Raw genomic sequence first — 14,885 nt, forward strand, 5'->3', positions numbered from 1 at the left:
CAAGTCTATCATTTTGGGGCAGAAGAAAAAAGGCTTAGACACTTGAAGTGACTTGCCCAGTGTCACACATCTAGTGTGTGAGGAAGTGTTTGGACTCAGATCGGTATTGACTCCCAAGAACAAGCCTTTATTAACAGGGAGAATGAGTTGTATCACTCCACAAATGGCCCCAAAAGGCGGTTGCCAGTGGTCCCCTTACTCTATACCTCTCTCTTCTTCAATAACCGTTTCTCTCTGAATCCATCACTCTCTTCTCACTTCAATCCCAAGTGAGTTTTCCTTTCTCTCCCCCTCATTCATAAGCTCACAGAGCTGGAGGGACCCTAGCGGCCACCAACTTCAGAGCCATCATTTTACAGAGGAGGAAACTGAGGCTGAGAAAGGCAATAGGAATCACCCAGGATCATGCAGTTAGTCACTAAGCATCAGGTTTCTAACCCAAATATCGACTCCAAAGTCAGACTTCTTTGCATCATTCTGTACCTCCTTCCTCAGGGATCCTTTACTTTTGAATCTCTCCCTCACCTAGGGTCTCCTGTCTCTATTGTTCACCCTCTCCACAATGCTCACTAACACTCTGTCTATATCTCTGGCTTATGTCTCTGTCTTCCTCTTTCTACTCATTCTGATTCCTAAGAAGAGTCTGTGAGGGGACCTGGCTGTTTTGCTCTACATATTCCCCTCAATCCCCATACTTGCATTTCCTGTGGATACTTGCCTCTGTCTTTCTCTTATCCTCAATGACTGATTCCCCTTAACTCTCTCTCTTCTCCAAGCTCAAACCCAGGTGGATGTGCTTTTCTCTTTCTGAGATATAGAGAATCATAGAGATGGAGGGTCATTAAATACCATCAAGTCTAGTCCCATAAATTAAATGATATGACAGTTGAGGCTGATGGTGGTTTAGTGACTTCTCCAAAATAACAAAGCTTTGTCAGAAGCTATGGAGGGATATACACTCAAGTAATCAACTACAAGTATCTAACAGGAAGCCTACACAGCTCACTCTACAATTGACAGGTTTCTCTTCCCTTTACATCCCTGCCTCACTGGTGGTCTCTTATTTCTTCCTCATTTTCCTCCATTAAGGACTTCCTTCACTCTTTTTCTCACCATCTCTCTCTCTCTCTCTCTCTGTCTCTTTGTCTCTCTCTCTCTCTCTCTCTCTCTCTCTGTCTCTGTCTCTCTCTCTGTCTCTGTCTCTCTCTGTCTCTCTCTCTCTCTCTCATCTCTCTTACTGAATCTCTCTTTGGGTTTCTCTTAATATCTCACTACCATTCTCTGTCTTTATCTCTATATCATTCTGTGTCTCCTTTCTCTCTCTCTTTTTTTCTTCCTTTATCTTCTCTCTCCTATTCAAAAGCTTGTTATCCTTACTCTAATTCCCATCCAATAATAAATGGTTTTTCATTTTTCTCTTTCATGACTAGGATCATAATTTAGAGCTGGAATTAACCTTCTAGGCCATTGAGTCTAATTCTATTATAGTATAACAGAAGAGAGAAGCTTGGACACTCTGAGTTGTCCCATGTCAAATATTCAGAATGTTAACTAGGATTTGAAATCAGGTCACCCTGACTTCCTTTGGTCTCCATACTCTCCTGTATGACAGACAGTTCTATTTCCTGTGGATACTTCTCTCTGACTCCTCATTCTTCATTCTCATTTCCCTCTAACATTATCTCTCTATTCCAAGCTTAATGACATGTAGCCATCCTTTTCTCTCTCTGGTGCCCAGAAGATCATAGACCTGGAGCATCTTTAGACACCATCAAATACAACCCAATAAATTTAATAAGTAAGATGAGGTAGACAACTGTTAAGTCACTTCTCCAGGGTAACAAAGCTTGTCAGCAGCTCTGGTGGGATTTAAACTCAAAAAGTCAGCTCCAAAGACAATTTTCTAACCACCCAGTCAGCTTGTCCTATACTGGCCAGGTGTCCCTTCCCTTTGCATCCCTCCCTCCCCTTGTTTTCTTATCTCTTCCTCACTTTCCTTCATAATGGTCTCTTCCATTTTCTGTTGCTCATTATCTTGTGTTTCTCTCCCTCTCTTTATCTCTGTGTCTGTAGGTGTGTCTCTTTGTCTCTTTCTCCCTCCATCTCCTTATCTCTATCTCCTCCTCAAAACTTTTTTCTCCTTATTCCATTTACAATATTTTCTTTTTCCCCTAGTATGACTATGATCATAGATTTAGAGCTAGAAGGTTTCCTTGCGGGAACTAGATTATATTAAAATAGTGGACAGAAGTTTAGACATTCTAACTGAATTGCCCAGGTGAAAATATGTCTTTGGAATGTGAAGCATAATTTGAACTCAGGTCATTTTGATTTCCAAGAAGAGTTCCCTAGGAGATCTGGCTGGTTTGCTCTACATATCCCCCCCTTTCCAATGCACACACTTCTATATCTTGGAGATGCTTCCTTCTTTCTCTTTCTCCTCATTCTCACTGCCTGATTCCCTCTGACTCTATTTCTCTCTATTTTAAGCTTTATTCCAAGTGGACATCCTTTACTCTTTCTGACACCCACAAAATCATTGAGCCTCAAACATCATTAAACATCATAAAGTCCAGCCCCATGATTTTACTAAACAGAAAACTAGGGTTGACCAATAGTTAAGTGACTTCTTCAAAGTAACAAAGCTTGGTAGCTGCCAATGTGGGATTTAAACTCAAGTAGCCTCCGTCACCTTGGTGTCTTATCCCTACTCCTCACTGTTCTCCATAACAGTATCTTCTCTCATTCCATCGTTCATTATCATGTGGTTTTCTATCTCTCTGTCTCTCTCTGCCTCTCCTCAAAAGTGTTTTCTCCTTACTCTAATGCCCACCCAAGAATAACTTGTCTTTTCTTTATCCTCTTTCACGGCTATGATCATAAGTTTAGAGTTAGAATTAACCCTTGGGGCCATTGAGTCCATTCTATTATAGTATAACAGAAGAAAGAAGCTGTCACTCTAACTGAATTGTATAGTGTCAAATAGTAATTCCGAATGTTAACTGGGATTGGAACTCAGGACATTGTGATTTCTAAAAACAGTACTCTAGGACAACTAGCTGTTTTGGTCTCCACAGTCCCCTCACTGCAGACACTCTTATTTCCTGTGGATGCTTCCTTCTGTGTCTCTTCCTCCCCAACTCCAGATTCCCCACAACTCCATCTCTCTCTGTTCCAAGATTAATTCCAAGTGAACATCCTTTTCACTCCCTGGTAACCAGAAGATCATAGAGCTGGAGATACATAGAGCTTAGATACCATCAAGCACAGGCCCATGATTTTATGAAACAAAAAAAAATGAGGCTGACAATGGTTTAGTAACTTCTCCAAAATAACAAAGTTGTTAGCAGGCTATGTGGTATAGAAACTCAAATAGTCAATTCCAAGCATAATGCTCTACTTCCTGGCTTACCCTACAGCTGCCGGGTTCCCCTTCCTTTTACATCTCTCCCTAACTTGTGGTCTCTTATCTCTTTCTCATTTTCCTCCATAATGGTCTCTTCCATCATTCCTTTGATCATTATCATGTGGTTTTTCTCTCTTTTTTCCTCTGTCTCTCCTGTTTCTCTTACTGTATCTCTGAGTTTCTCTTATCTCACTGCTACTTTCTGTCTTTATCTCTGTATCTTCCTCACTCTCTGTCTACTTCTGTCTCTGTCTTAGTCTGTCTCTTGTCTCCTCTTTCTCGTCCTCTCGGTATTTCGGTATCACTGTGAGAGTGAGTGAGTGAGTGAGTGAGTGTGTGTGTGTGAGTCTCTCTCTCTCTCTCTCTTTTTTTCCTCATTCTCTCCATCTCCTCCTCAAAAGCTCCCTTACTCTAATTTCCAACCAATATTAACTGGTATTTTCTTTTTCCCCTTTCATGACTATGATGACAAATATTACAGTATAACAGAAGAGGGAAGTTTAATCACTCTAACTGAAATTCCTAGTGTCAAATATGCAGAACGTTAACTAGGATTTTAACTCGGGTCATCCTGACTTCCAAGAAGAGTCCACAGGAAGACCTAGCTGTTTTGGTCTACATATTACTCCCACTATACATACTTCTACTTACTGTGGGTGTTTCTTTCTCCTCATCCTCAATGCCTGCTTCTCTCTAACTTTGTCTCTCTCACATAAACATATATATATATATATATGACTATCTCATTCTATTTCTCTCTGTGTTTCTCTCTCTCATTATCTCTCCCTTTCCTTCTCCTATCTCCTCCTCAAAAGCTTCCTTTCCTTCTAATTATTAAATATTAATTAATATAATTACTAAATGTAAGTATTACCTGGTCTATTCTTTTGCAAACTATCATGAATATGATCAAAGATTTAAAGTTCAAAGGAACCTTGAGGCCATTAACTCCTACTCCATTATAGTACAAGCAGAGCAGAGGTTTAGATCCTCTTTCTGAATTGGCCAGGGTCAAATACTTCTTACTAATGGGAAATAGGATTTGGACTCGTCATTCAGAATACTCAGGAGTCCACGAGGAGACCTCGCTCTTTTGCTCTACATATTTGTCCCCCCAATCCACAAGCTTACATTTCTTGTGGATACTGGTTTCTGTCTTCTTCTCATCCTCAATACCTGATTCCCTCTCCCTGTTCTCTATCTCTCTCTATTCCAAGCTTAATTACAAGTAGACATCCTTTTCTCTCTCTGGAATCTAGAGAATCATAGAGCTGGTTTGTCATTAGACACCATCAAACTCAGCTCAATAAATTTAATGAGGGGTAAACTGAGGCTGGCAGTACTTAAGTGACTTCTCCAGGGTAACAAAGCCTTTTCAGCAGCTCTGGTGGGATTTAAACTCAAAGACAGTGCTCTAATCACTATGATACCTAGTGGGCTTGCACTGTACTTTATACCTCTCCCTCAGCTGTGCTCTCCTATCTCTTCCTCATTTTCCTCCATTATGGTCTCTTCCATCACTGTTGCTATTAATCATGTGTTTCTCTCTTTCTTTCTTTCTTTCTCTCTCTCTCTGTCTCTCTGTCTCTGTCTCTCTCTGTCTGTTTCTGTCTGTCTCTCTCTCTGTCTGTCTCCGTCTGTCTGTCTCTCTCTGTCTCTTTCTGTCTCTCTCTCTGTCTCTCTCTCTCTCTCTCTCTGTCTCTCTGTCTCTCTCTCTCTCTGTCTCTCTCTCTCTCTCCCTCCCTCCCCCTTCTCCTCAAAAGCTTTGTCTCCTTACAATAATAACTGCTTTTTTCTTATCCCCCTTTCATGATGATGATCATACATTCAGAGCTAGAATTAATCCTAGGGGCCACTGAGTCCAAATATTTGGTAGCATAACAGCAGACAGAGGCTGAATTGTCTGGCATCAAATATTTATTTAAAATGTTAACTAGGATTTGAACTCAGGTCATTCTCACTTCTAAGAAAAGGCCTTTAGCTGACCTCGGTGTTTTCATCTCCATATTCTCCCCATTGCCCCACTTCTACTTCCTGTGGCTGCTTCCTTCTTTCTCCTTCTCATGCTCAATGCCTTGGTCCCTCTAATTCTCTTACTTTATATTCAAACTTAATCCCAAGTGGACATGCTTTTCTCTCTCCAGGATGAAAAGGATCATGGAGCTCGAGTGTCATTAGACACAATCAAATCCAGTCCCAGAAATTTACTGAGGAAAAAGCAGAGGCTTCCAGAGGTTAAGTGACTTCTCCAGAGGAACAGAGCTTGTCATAGGCTGAGGTGGGATTGAAATACACTCAGCTCCAAGTGGAATGCTCTAACCACAATGGCACTCGCCTGGCTTGACCTCCACAAGCCAGGTGTCTCTTCCCTTTGAATCTCTTCTTCACCTGTAGTTTCTAATCTCTGTTCCTCATTTTCCTTTATAAAGGTCTCTTCCCTCACTCCCTTACTTATTATCATGCAGAGTTCTCTCTCCCTCTCTCTGTCTCTTTCTTTTTCTCTTACCTCTCTCTTTTCCTCTCCTTCCTTCCTCCTTAGAAGTTTTTGAGTCTCTCTTAATATCTTTCCTTCCATCCAAATATTAAATGTTTTTTTTCTTCTCTCTCTATCACCAGTATTACCAATATTTACAGCTGGAAGGGACATTAAGGGTTACTGAGTCCAGTCCCCATATTTTAGAACAGAAGAAACTGAGGTTTGGACAGTTTAAGTGACTTGGCTAGGATTACGCAGCTAGAACCTTTGTGAAGCAGAATTCAAACTCACATCTTCCTAATGTCTACTGAAGTACTCTATGGACCAGACACCTATTGTTGTTCAGTAGTATGTATCAGATTCTTTGTGACCCCATTTGAGGTTTTCTTGGCAAAAATACTGGAGTGGTTTGCCATCTCTTTCTCCAGCTCATTTTACTGATGAAGAAACTGAGGAAAGCAGGTTTAAGTGACTTGCCCAGGGTCACACAACTAGTGTATGAGGCCAGATTTGAACTCAGGAAGAGGGGTCTTCCAGACTCCAGGCCTAACAGTCTATCCACTGCGCCACCTAATTGCCCTCAGCTGCCTCCCTAACATCTTCCATTGTCCATTTCTTTTATAATTCTCTTTCTGTTCCTTCCAATATCTTTCACACACACCCTTTTCCCCTGCACCACAGAAGTCTCCTCCCTCTCCATACTGCCATTACCACCTGGTCTTTTCCACACAAATCCAAGTGGACACATGATAATGAAATTCTAAATAATGATTTGGTCAAAGGACAAATTTAATAAAGAAACAAAAGTTATGAGAAAATAAATGATAATGATGAAACAACGTACCCAATTTGTAGAAAGCAGCAAAAGTAGTCCTCAGGGCAAAAACTGTATTCCTAAAACATACAATAACAAAATAAAAAAGAGAGAATTAAGGACATAAATATTCATTTTTAAATTAGAAAGTTAATGAATAAACAATCCTAAAATAAGCCCCACATTGGAGATTATCAGACAGAAAAAAAAATACGCTATAGGCCAAAATCATAAATAAAACTAAAAGTTGCTTCTTTGAAAATACTATTAAAATTGATAAGCCTTGCTGACCTGATTAAAAAGAAGAGGTCTGAAAAATCACTTCAACCAAGCATTCTTTTCCTGTTTGTATTCTCTCTTCCCTTCTCTCTGTCTCTTTCTCTGTCCCTGTTTCTTGTTCTGTGTTTGTGTCTTTCCACCTAACCTTCTGCATCTTTCCTCCTTCCCCAAATGTCCTCCCCTTTAATTTTCTCCCTTCCCTCTATTCACACTAGTACCTTCCCCCTTCCTTCCTCAAAAACCTTTTCCTCTCTTTCAGTCCCTCTCCCTCAACCCCAGACCAAGTGCTATTTCCTTTTGTCCATCTTATAGCCAGAGAATCATAGATTTGGAGCTTCAAGAGACCTTAAAGACCACTGAGCCTAACCTTATCATTTTAGAATGAAGGTAACTGAGGCAGAAAGCTTCAGTGTGTTGCCCAGGGCAACATAGTCATTCAGTTTGTGAGTCAAGACCTATATCAGGTCATCATGACTTCAAGCATAGTAAGTCTCTTTCCACATGGAGTCCTAGCTGCCTCACTCCCTCATCACTGCCCCCCTTAAGGGAAAGGACCCAGCAGTCCTTTCCCTGTATCTCTCTTCCCTCCTCAAGGGTCCTTCCCTCTTTAACTGTTTCCCTCCTCCAACCCCATTCTCATGGGGGCTTTCCCTTCTCTTTCTGTCACTCATAGCATCATAGAGCTGGAAAGGATCCAAAAGGTTGTTAAATCCTGTCATTTTATACTGGAGGAAACTGAGGCCAAGCGAGGCTAAAATATTTATCTGAGGTCACACAGATGTGCAAGTCTGAGGCATGTTCTTACCCGCCATAATACCAATTGCCCATCCCCACTGACCCCCTTCCCCCCTATTATTTTCCTTCTTTTTTCCCTCTCAGTGGTCCCTTCCTTCTGTGTCTCTTTTCATTCTCCAATGGTACCTTTCCTTTGTTTTGTCCCTCTCTTTCTTCCCCAATGGCCCTTTCCCTCTGTCTCCTCTCCCCACTGCTCCCTTTCTTTTATCCTCTTCCTTCTCTCTCTTTCCTTTCTCCTAAGGGGACCATGGAATATCAGAGATGGGAGGCATCTTAGAACAGAGACCATGGAATTGCAGAACTGGAAAGGGCCTTCGAACAGAGAACATAGGATGTCAGAACTGAGAAGGACCTTAGAACAAAAGGTACTACTTCAAACTTTACACCTAAAAGGATGAAAAGAATGGGCAGAGGCATAGACCTTGGCAACAGCCTCCTCACTGGTTGTTCTGCCCCAAATCTCTCTCCTCTCCAATCCAACCACCCAAAGGATGTTATTCCCAAAGCACAGGTCTGGCCATTCCATTCCCCTTCACAACCTGACTACAACCTACCTTTCTAGCTTCTTGCACATTATTCCTATTCATACTATCTGTGGTCCTACCAAAGTGACCTTCTCATAATTTGTTAGATGTCTTCTGTCACCTTCCCTTTACCAAGACTGTTGCCCACTCCTAGAATGTACTCTCTCCTCACCTCTACCTCCTAAAATCCATAGATTCCTTCCATGTTCAGATCATGTTCCATCTTGTTCATGAGGCCTTCCCTGAGCTGCTTTTTGCTGTTCAATCATTGCAGGCATGTATTTGTGACCCCATTTAGAGTTTCCTTGGCAAAAATACTGAAGTAGTTTGCTGGTGCCCCCCATCACCTGGTATTTTCTTTGTATATAATTTATAGTCATTAAATGTTTACATGTTATCTCCTCTCATAGAATGTAAGTGCCTTGAGAAAAGGGACTGTTTTATTTGTCTTTGCACTCCCAATACCGAACACAGGGCTAACACATACCACACATACCGGCAATTTAACAAGTATTTATTGAGTACCTACTAAAGGGAAGATCCTCTGTTAGGCACAGGGGAAACAAAGAAAAATCAAAAATAATCCTTTCCCTCAAGGAGCTTATATTCTGGGAGAGAACAGAAGTCATTTAGTAAAAGCTTGGTAATTGGTTGGTTAATCCCCTAGACTCACTGTGTGACCTTAGACAAATCCATTATCTTCACTAGACCTCTGCCTCCTCCTCTATAACATGAAAGGCTTTGAGCCCAGGACCCAGTGAAGAAGGACCAAACCCCCTTTGATTAGACAAGGAAACCACTGAAAAAACAATGACCTGGACCTGTTCTTCCACCATCCAAGACAAACATTCGCCTTCCTGCCTGCTTCCCCCTCCTCCTTTCTCCTTAGGCATAATTTATTTATTCCCCTACCACTCCTCCCCTCTTTTAAATCTCAAACTGGTCCCTAATTAAGCAGGACCTCAATGGCCCATTTTCTGAGCATTAACAACAAAGCCCATTCATTAGGCAAGAGTAAATCAGGCCTTTAGGAAACAAATATTGTGACAGAGCTACTGGAATAGAGGATGGGCCTCCTCAGCTCCACCAAGTTGGGCTAGGAATAAATACCATGGTGAATGGAAGAGGAAAGTGGAGTTTTCCAATGAGAGACAGTATAGAGGAAGGGAAATGGACTGGATTCAAAGTCAATTGCTTCCCAGAACTTACTATGTTGGCAACCCAAGTCAAATCATCAAACTTCTCTCTGGGCCTTAGTTTCTTCCTCTGCAGAATGAGGAGGTCAGAGCCAGTGATGTCTTGGGCTGCATTAAGAAAGGTATTGGGTCAAGGACTATGAAAATTAAGTGTCCTATTATACCTTGTCCTTGTCTTGCTGTACTATGCACTTCTTTTAAAACGTTTTTTATTTATTTTTATTCATTTTATTTTTTTATTTTATTTATTTATAAACTTTTTTTTGCTTTTGGGAGGGGGAAAGGTAGAGCAATTGGGGTTAAGTGACTTGCCCAAGGTCACAAGGTTAGTTTTGTGTTAAGTGTCTGAGGCTGGATTTGAAACTCAGGTCCTCCTGACGCCAGGGCTAGTGTTCTATTCACTGCGCCACCTAGGCACCCCTCTACTATGCACTTCTCAGAGACAAACTATTTCTCTTCCTAGATCACATGAGATAATAATTGTAAAGTGCTTAGCACATTGCCAGAACATAACAAGTAAATGATAGTTCTTATTGTTCTTATTGGCAGACTTCCATCTAGAATTCTGCACCCAGTTCAGGGGTGTAGAGAACTTTCAGAGGTCTCTCGGCTTCACTAATGAAATGTTCCCCTCCCCTATATTATTACCTTAAAGGTTACAGGGCAGACAAGCAGGAGGATGTAGGATGTAGGGAACTTTTGGGGGTCCCTTGACCTCACTAAGGTATATTCCCCTGTCCTATACTGCCTGCAAGGTTACAGGGCAGATAAGCAAGAGGGCATGTAATCTTTTTTTGTTTATGCCTCTGGATATGGTCCTAGAATAATACCCTAATAAATAACTAACCTTAGCAAGGGTAAATAGTAAGCAAGATTAAGGGAGGGTCCTTCTACATTGTCTGCATTCCTTTGAGGGAGGATCTTTCTACATTGTCTGCATTCTTTTGGGGTGTCTACATTCTCTTGGAGGGGGCACAAAAACTCTGTGAGCTCCTTGCATCTTTGGCTCTGTATGAAATGGTCCTTTAATAAACAGACTATTGATCACACACCCATCTTGTTATTCTCACCGCTCGCTAGCCCACCAACTGCTCTGGCCACAGTAAGTGGTTCCCACAACGTGGGGCATCAGGACTGCTGACTGAGTCTCTAGCGAGGGACCCCCAGGATTTACCAGCATGAAGTGGGCCCTCATGAAATCCAAGGGACAACGGATTTCTTTCAAGGTAAGGGAAAGGCTCCAAGAAGGGCGTTCATTGGCACACTCAATTTTTCATAATCAGAGCTCATAGAGACGTAGTATGGGAGGAAGCTTAGTGAAGGGCTTAAAAGATGAAGGAAAAGATCTGAGAATATTACAACTTATAGTATGTAAGAAAGGGATTTCAGTTAAGAAACAGATTCTGAAAAAAATTTTTTAAATAATCTATCAGGCAGCCCCATGGTTCCCTAGTGGTTCTCAGATCAGAGGACCTGATTGGGAAGCAGTGGGAGAGGCTTTAGTTAATTACTTTAAGGAGAATGGACAGGAGAGGGACTCTGGTTCCATATTTGCAATTTATTAAAAATGTCATTAAAGTATGCCTAGCAGACAAAACAGGTCTTAAAGAAATATTGAGTGTCATGGGTGAGAGTGAAGGCAGTGATCAGGAAGAGACCACACCTCCTGAATTTGTGGGAAAAAAACCCTAGAAAATAACAAAACCTCTCAACCTCAGTCCAAGTCTGCCTTATAATCCCGCATGGGGAATGGAAAAGGCTGGGAAGCCTAATGGCAGTCCCACCGTAGTTTCAGAATTATATACACCTGGGGCGGCTAGGTGGCACAATGAATAGAGCACGGGCCCTGGAGTCAGGGGAACCTGACTTCTAATCTGGCCTCAGACACAACACACACACACACACACACACACACACACACACACACACACACACAAAACTAGCCGTGTGACCTTGGGCAAGTTGCTTAACCCCAATTGCCCTCCAAAAAGCAAAAAAAAAAAAAGGATTATATACACCTTTTCAAAAACTCATGAAAGAGGAAAGACAGACATTAAGAGAAATTGGATTTAAAGGCTGCAATTTGTTGGCATACCCTGTTATAATAGATGCCTAGGGCAACAGAATATGGCAAAAATTGAATATAAAAGATCTTAAGGAGGTAAAAAAGGCTGTACAGGAGTACGGGGCAACAGCTTCTTATATGGTGTCATTCTTGGAATATTTAGCAGCCACAGCTTTGACACCATATGATTGGAGGCAAACAGCTAAAATATGCCTAACCCCAGGGGACTACTTACAGTGGGAAGCCAATTATAAGGAAAAATGTCATAGCAAGCTATATGATCTTGTGTTGGCAGAAGGACCTAACGCACCCAGTATTTCCATGCTTTTGGGTGATGGACCTAATACATTGCCCAACACACAAATGGACTATTCAGTGGCAGTATATAATACTATTCAAGACTGTGACATACAAGCATGGAAAGAGATAATAAGCTCTGGTAAAGCAGGAAAAAATTTCACAAATATCATGCAGAGACCTGAGGAATCATTTCCTGATTTTGTGGCAAAAAATTCAACAAGCAGCTGAGTGTACCTTAGGAAGTACTGTGGGATTGGAAGAATTTTTAAGACAAATAACTAAAGGGAATTTCAATTTAGATCACAAGAAAGCTTTTTTGGCACTTCCTGCTGACGCCTCCTTGAATCAATTAATTAGAAAATCTATGGAGGTAAAGTCTATGGTCTTTCAAGCACAAATTATAGCAGAAGCACAAGCAGCCACAAATAGGCAAAACAAGAATTGTTATAAATGTGGCAAAGTGAGTCATTTCAAAAGGGAATGTCAAGTGGGTGGCAGTAATAGTGAATTACGCCCAAAATCAAAATGCCCCAAATATCATAAGGGCTTTCACTGGGCTTCAGAATGTAGATTTAGAAATTCAGGAAATGACCTCAAGGGCCAAGTCCCAGGCCCACAGAAAACAGCAGGGACTTAATGTTCAGCTGGGCACTCCAGAAGTTCAGGAGGGGAAGCCAATTTGGATTCCTCCACCTCTCAAGTAACTGCTGTTATCTTATAGCCTGAGGTTAAATTTTTAAACATTTATCCAGGCCAGGAAAGAAAAGTGCTTTTTAGGAGTTCTTCTCCTGCCCTGGGGGTACTTTCTTTAACCTCAGAAGGGGAATACATGGATATACAATTCATTCCAACTTATGTGGAACAAAAGGACTGGGAAGATTATAATAAGATTAAAATTTAAATTATGAATCCCAGCAGTTCTGTGATCCAATTAAAACAGGAACAATGGATATTTCAAATACAGAATCCAGAGGTCATGTGGTTTCAAATCATTATGATCTCAAGACCCACCCTTCATACCATGTTTCCCCGATAATAAGACACTGTCTTATTAATTTTTTTGGACAGAAAAACACCAGAGGGCTTATTTTCAGGGGAGGGCTTCTTTTAATGAACATTGACAGCAATTTTAATAAACAGGTAAATGTGAACAAAAAAGTGTACCTTTATTCAATAAGCAAATCACTGGGGAAGAAGAGGATGACGCGCTCACTGCTGCAGCTCTGATTGGATGCAGCTCGGAGCGCGGCGTGCGTTTCATGGGGGGGGGGTGCATACAGAGGGTACCGTAATGTAGTGTGTAGCGCAGGGGATCACCTTCACTACAGTAGCAATCTAAATAGGGCTTATTTTCGGGGGAGGGCTTATTTTAGAGGAATCTTACACAGTAAGGGGAGGGCTTATTTTCGGGATAGGTCTTATTATCGGGGAAACACGGTATATATGTGGAGGGCAGGAGAATTCAGGGTCTCTTAAACACCAGAGCAGACCTGACCATTATCAATCAGGAACAATGGGACCTGAAGTGAACTGTTCAATAATCAGATATAAATATGAAAGGCATAGGAGACGTTAGTCAACCTTTAAAAAGTGTTATGAAACTTACTTGGGAATTTGAGGGCATGTCAGGAAAATTCCAGCCATATTGTTTGGCTTCCTTGCCAATGGCTTTATGGGGCAGAGATATTTTATCACAACTTAAGGTAGCCATAACAACAAATTTTCAGGAGGGGCCCTGATTGATGGGCAGCCAACAGCCAATCCTATTGAATGGCTAACCACAAAACCAGTATAGGTGGATCAGTGGCCCCTAAGTGCAGAAAAAATTGCTGCCCTATTAGACATTGTGCAAGAACAGCTGAAGTTAGGTAACACTGAAATTACAAATAGCGCATAGAATTCTCCAATTTTTACAATCAGAAAAAAGAATTCAGGAAAATGGAGGAGGCCTATGGATTTGTGAGAAGTAAATTAAGTCATGAAGGATATGGGAGCGCTACAGCCTGGTTTACCATCTCCTAATATGGTACCATCATAATGGCCTTTATGGATAATAGACATAAAGGACTGTTTCTATAGCATATATCTCCAAAGTCAGGACTGAGAAAAATTTGCATTTTCCATACCTTCCATAAATCTAAAAGAACCCCTAAAAAGATACTGTTGGAAGGTACTACCCCAAGGGATGAAATACAGTCCCACATTATGTCAAAAGTTTGTGGCAAAGGCCTTAGAATCAACTAGAAACAAATACCCCACAGCTTACTTAATTCATTACATTACATGTAATACATTACATACATAGATGATGTTCTATGTGCACACCAAGATGTGTTTACCCTAGAGACAATATTAGAGGAGGTTACAAATAATTTCACTGCGGTAAGACTTAAAATAGCCCCTGAAAAGATACAGAAGACAGCTCCTTTTATGTATTTAGGTAATGAAGGGCAGAAGCCTACTGTAGGACATCAAAAATTGGAAATTAGAAAAGATAATATTAAAACATTAAATGACTTCCAAAAGCTTATAGGGGATATAAATTGGATCAGATCCAGTCTTGGAATTTCAAATAAATGTTTAACACCATTATACCAATTACCGGAAGGTGATACCAACCTTAATTCTCCTAGAATTCTTACAACTGAAGCTAGGAATGCATTGGATTACATTCAGGAAGCTATCAGAACTGCAATTACATGTAAGGTAGACCCCTCTGCAGGAATACAACTCACTGTGCTGAACAGGAAATACAGCCCTACAGGTGCCTTAATGAAAAATGATTTAGTGATTGAATGTGGTTGTATTTCACATCAGCCAAAATATTCTTTACAAACTTACCCTAATGGGGTGGCTCAGCTCATAAAGAAAATGATCAGATGATGTTTATACCTAAGTGGTCAATTGCCTGAAGTTATAAAAGCTCCTTATACTCATGACCAAATCCAAAAATTGAGAATCAAGAATCTTGACAATTGTTAATATATGCTATCGCCATACAACATTATACACCAAAAGGAATTTTCAGAT

General features: G+C 40.9%; 1 long non-coding RNA gene across 2 annotated transcripts in view; it reads right to left on the reverse strand.

The window, feature by feature from the left end:
- Nucleotides 1–1,129: 1,129 nt before the first annotated feature.
- The window catches only part of LOC138172401 (uncharacterized), a 30,973-nt gene continuing 17,217 nt past the window's right edge, over nt 1,130–14,885 (reverse strand). The window contains exons 6-7 of one of the 2 annotated variants that reach the window (XR_011171112.1): nt 9,504–9,598; nt 1,130–6,776 (exon numbers count right to left, since the gene is read on the reverse strand). This is a non-coding gene — a long non-coding RNA (uncharacterized lncRNA). The remainder of the gene's footprint in view (nt 6,777–9,503; nt 9,599–14,885) is intronic. The other variant, XR_011171113.1, reaches the window with a different exon arrangement.

The sequence above is a fragment of the Petaurus breviceps genome, unplaced genomic scaffold (genome assembly GCF_028583685.1).
Source record: "Petaurus breviceps papuanus isolate PSGF00001 unplaced genomic scaffold, PetGlider_PUasm1.0 532, whole genome shotgun sequence".
In the NCBI taxonomy this organism is placed as follows: Eukaryota; Metazoa; Chordata; class Mammalia; order Diprotodontia; family Petauridae; genus Petaurus; species Petaurus breviceps.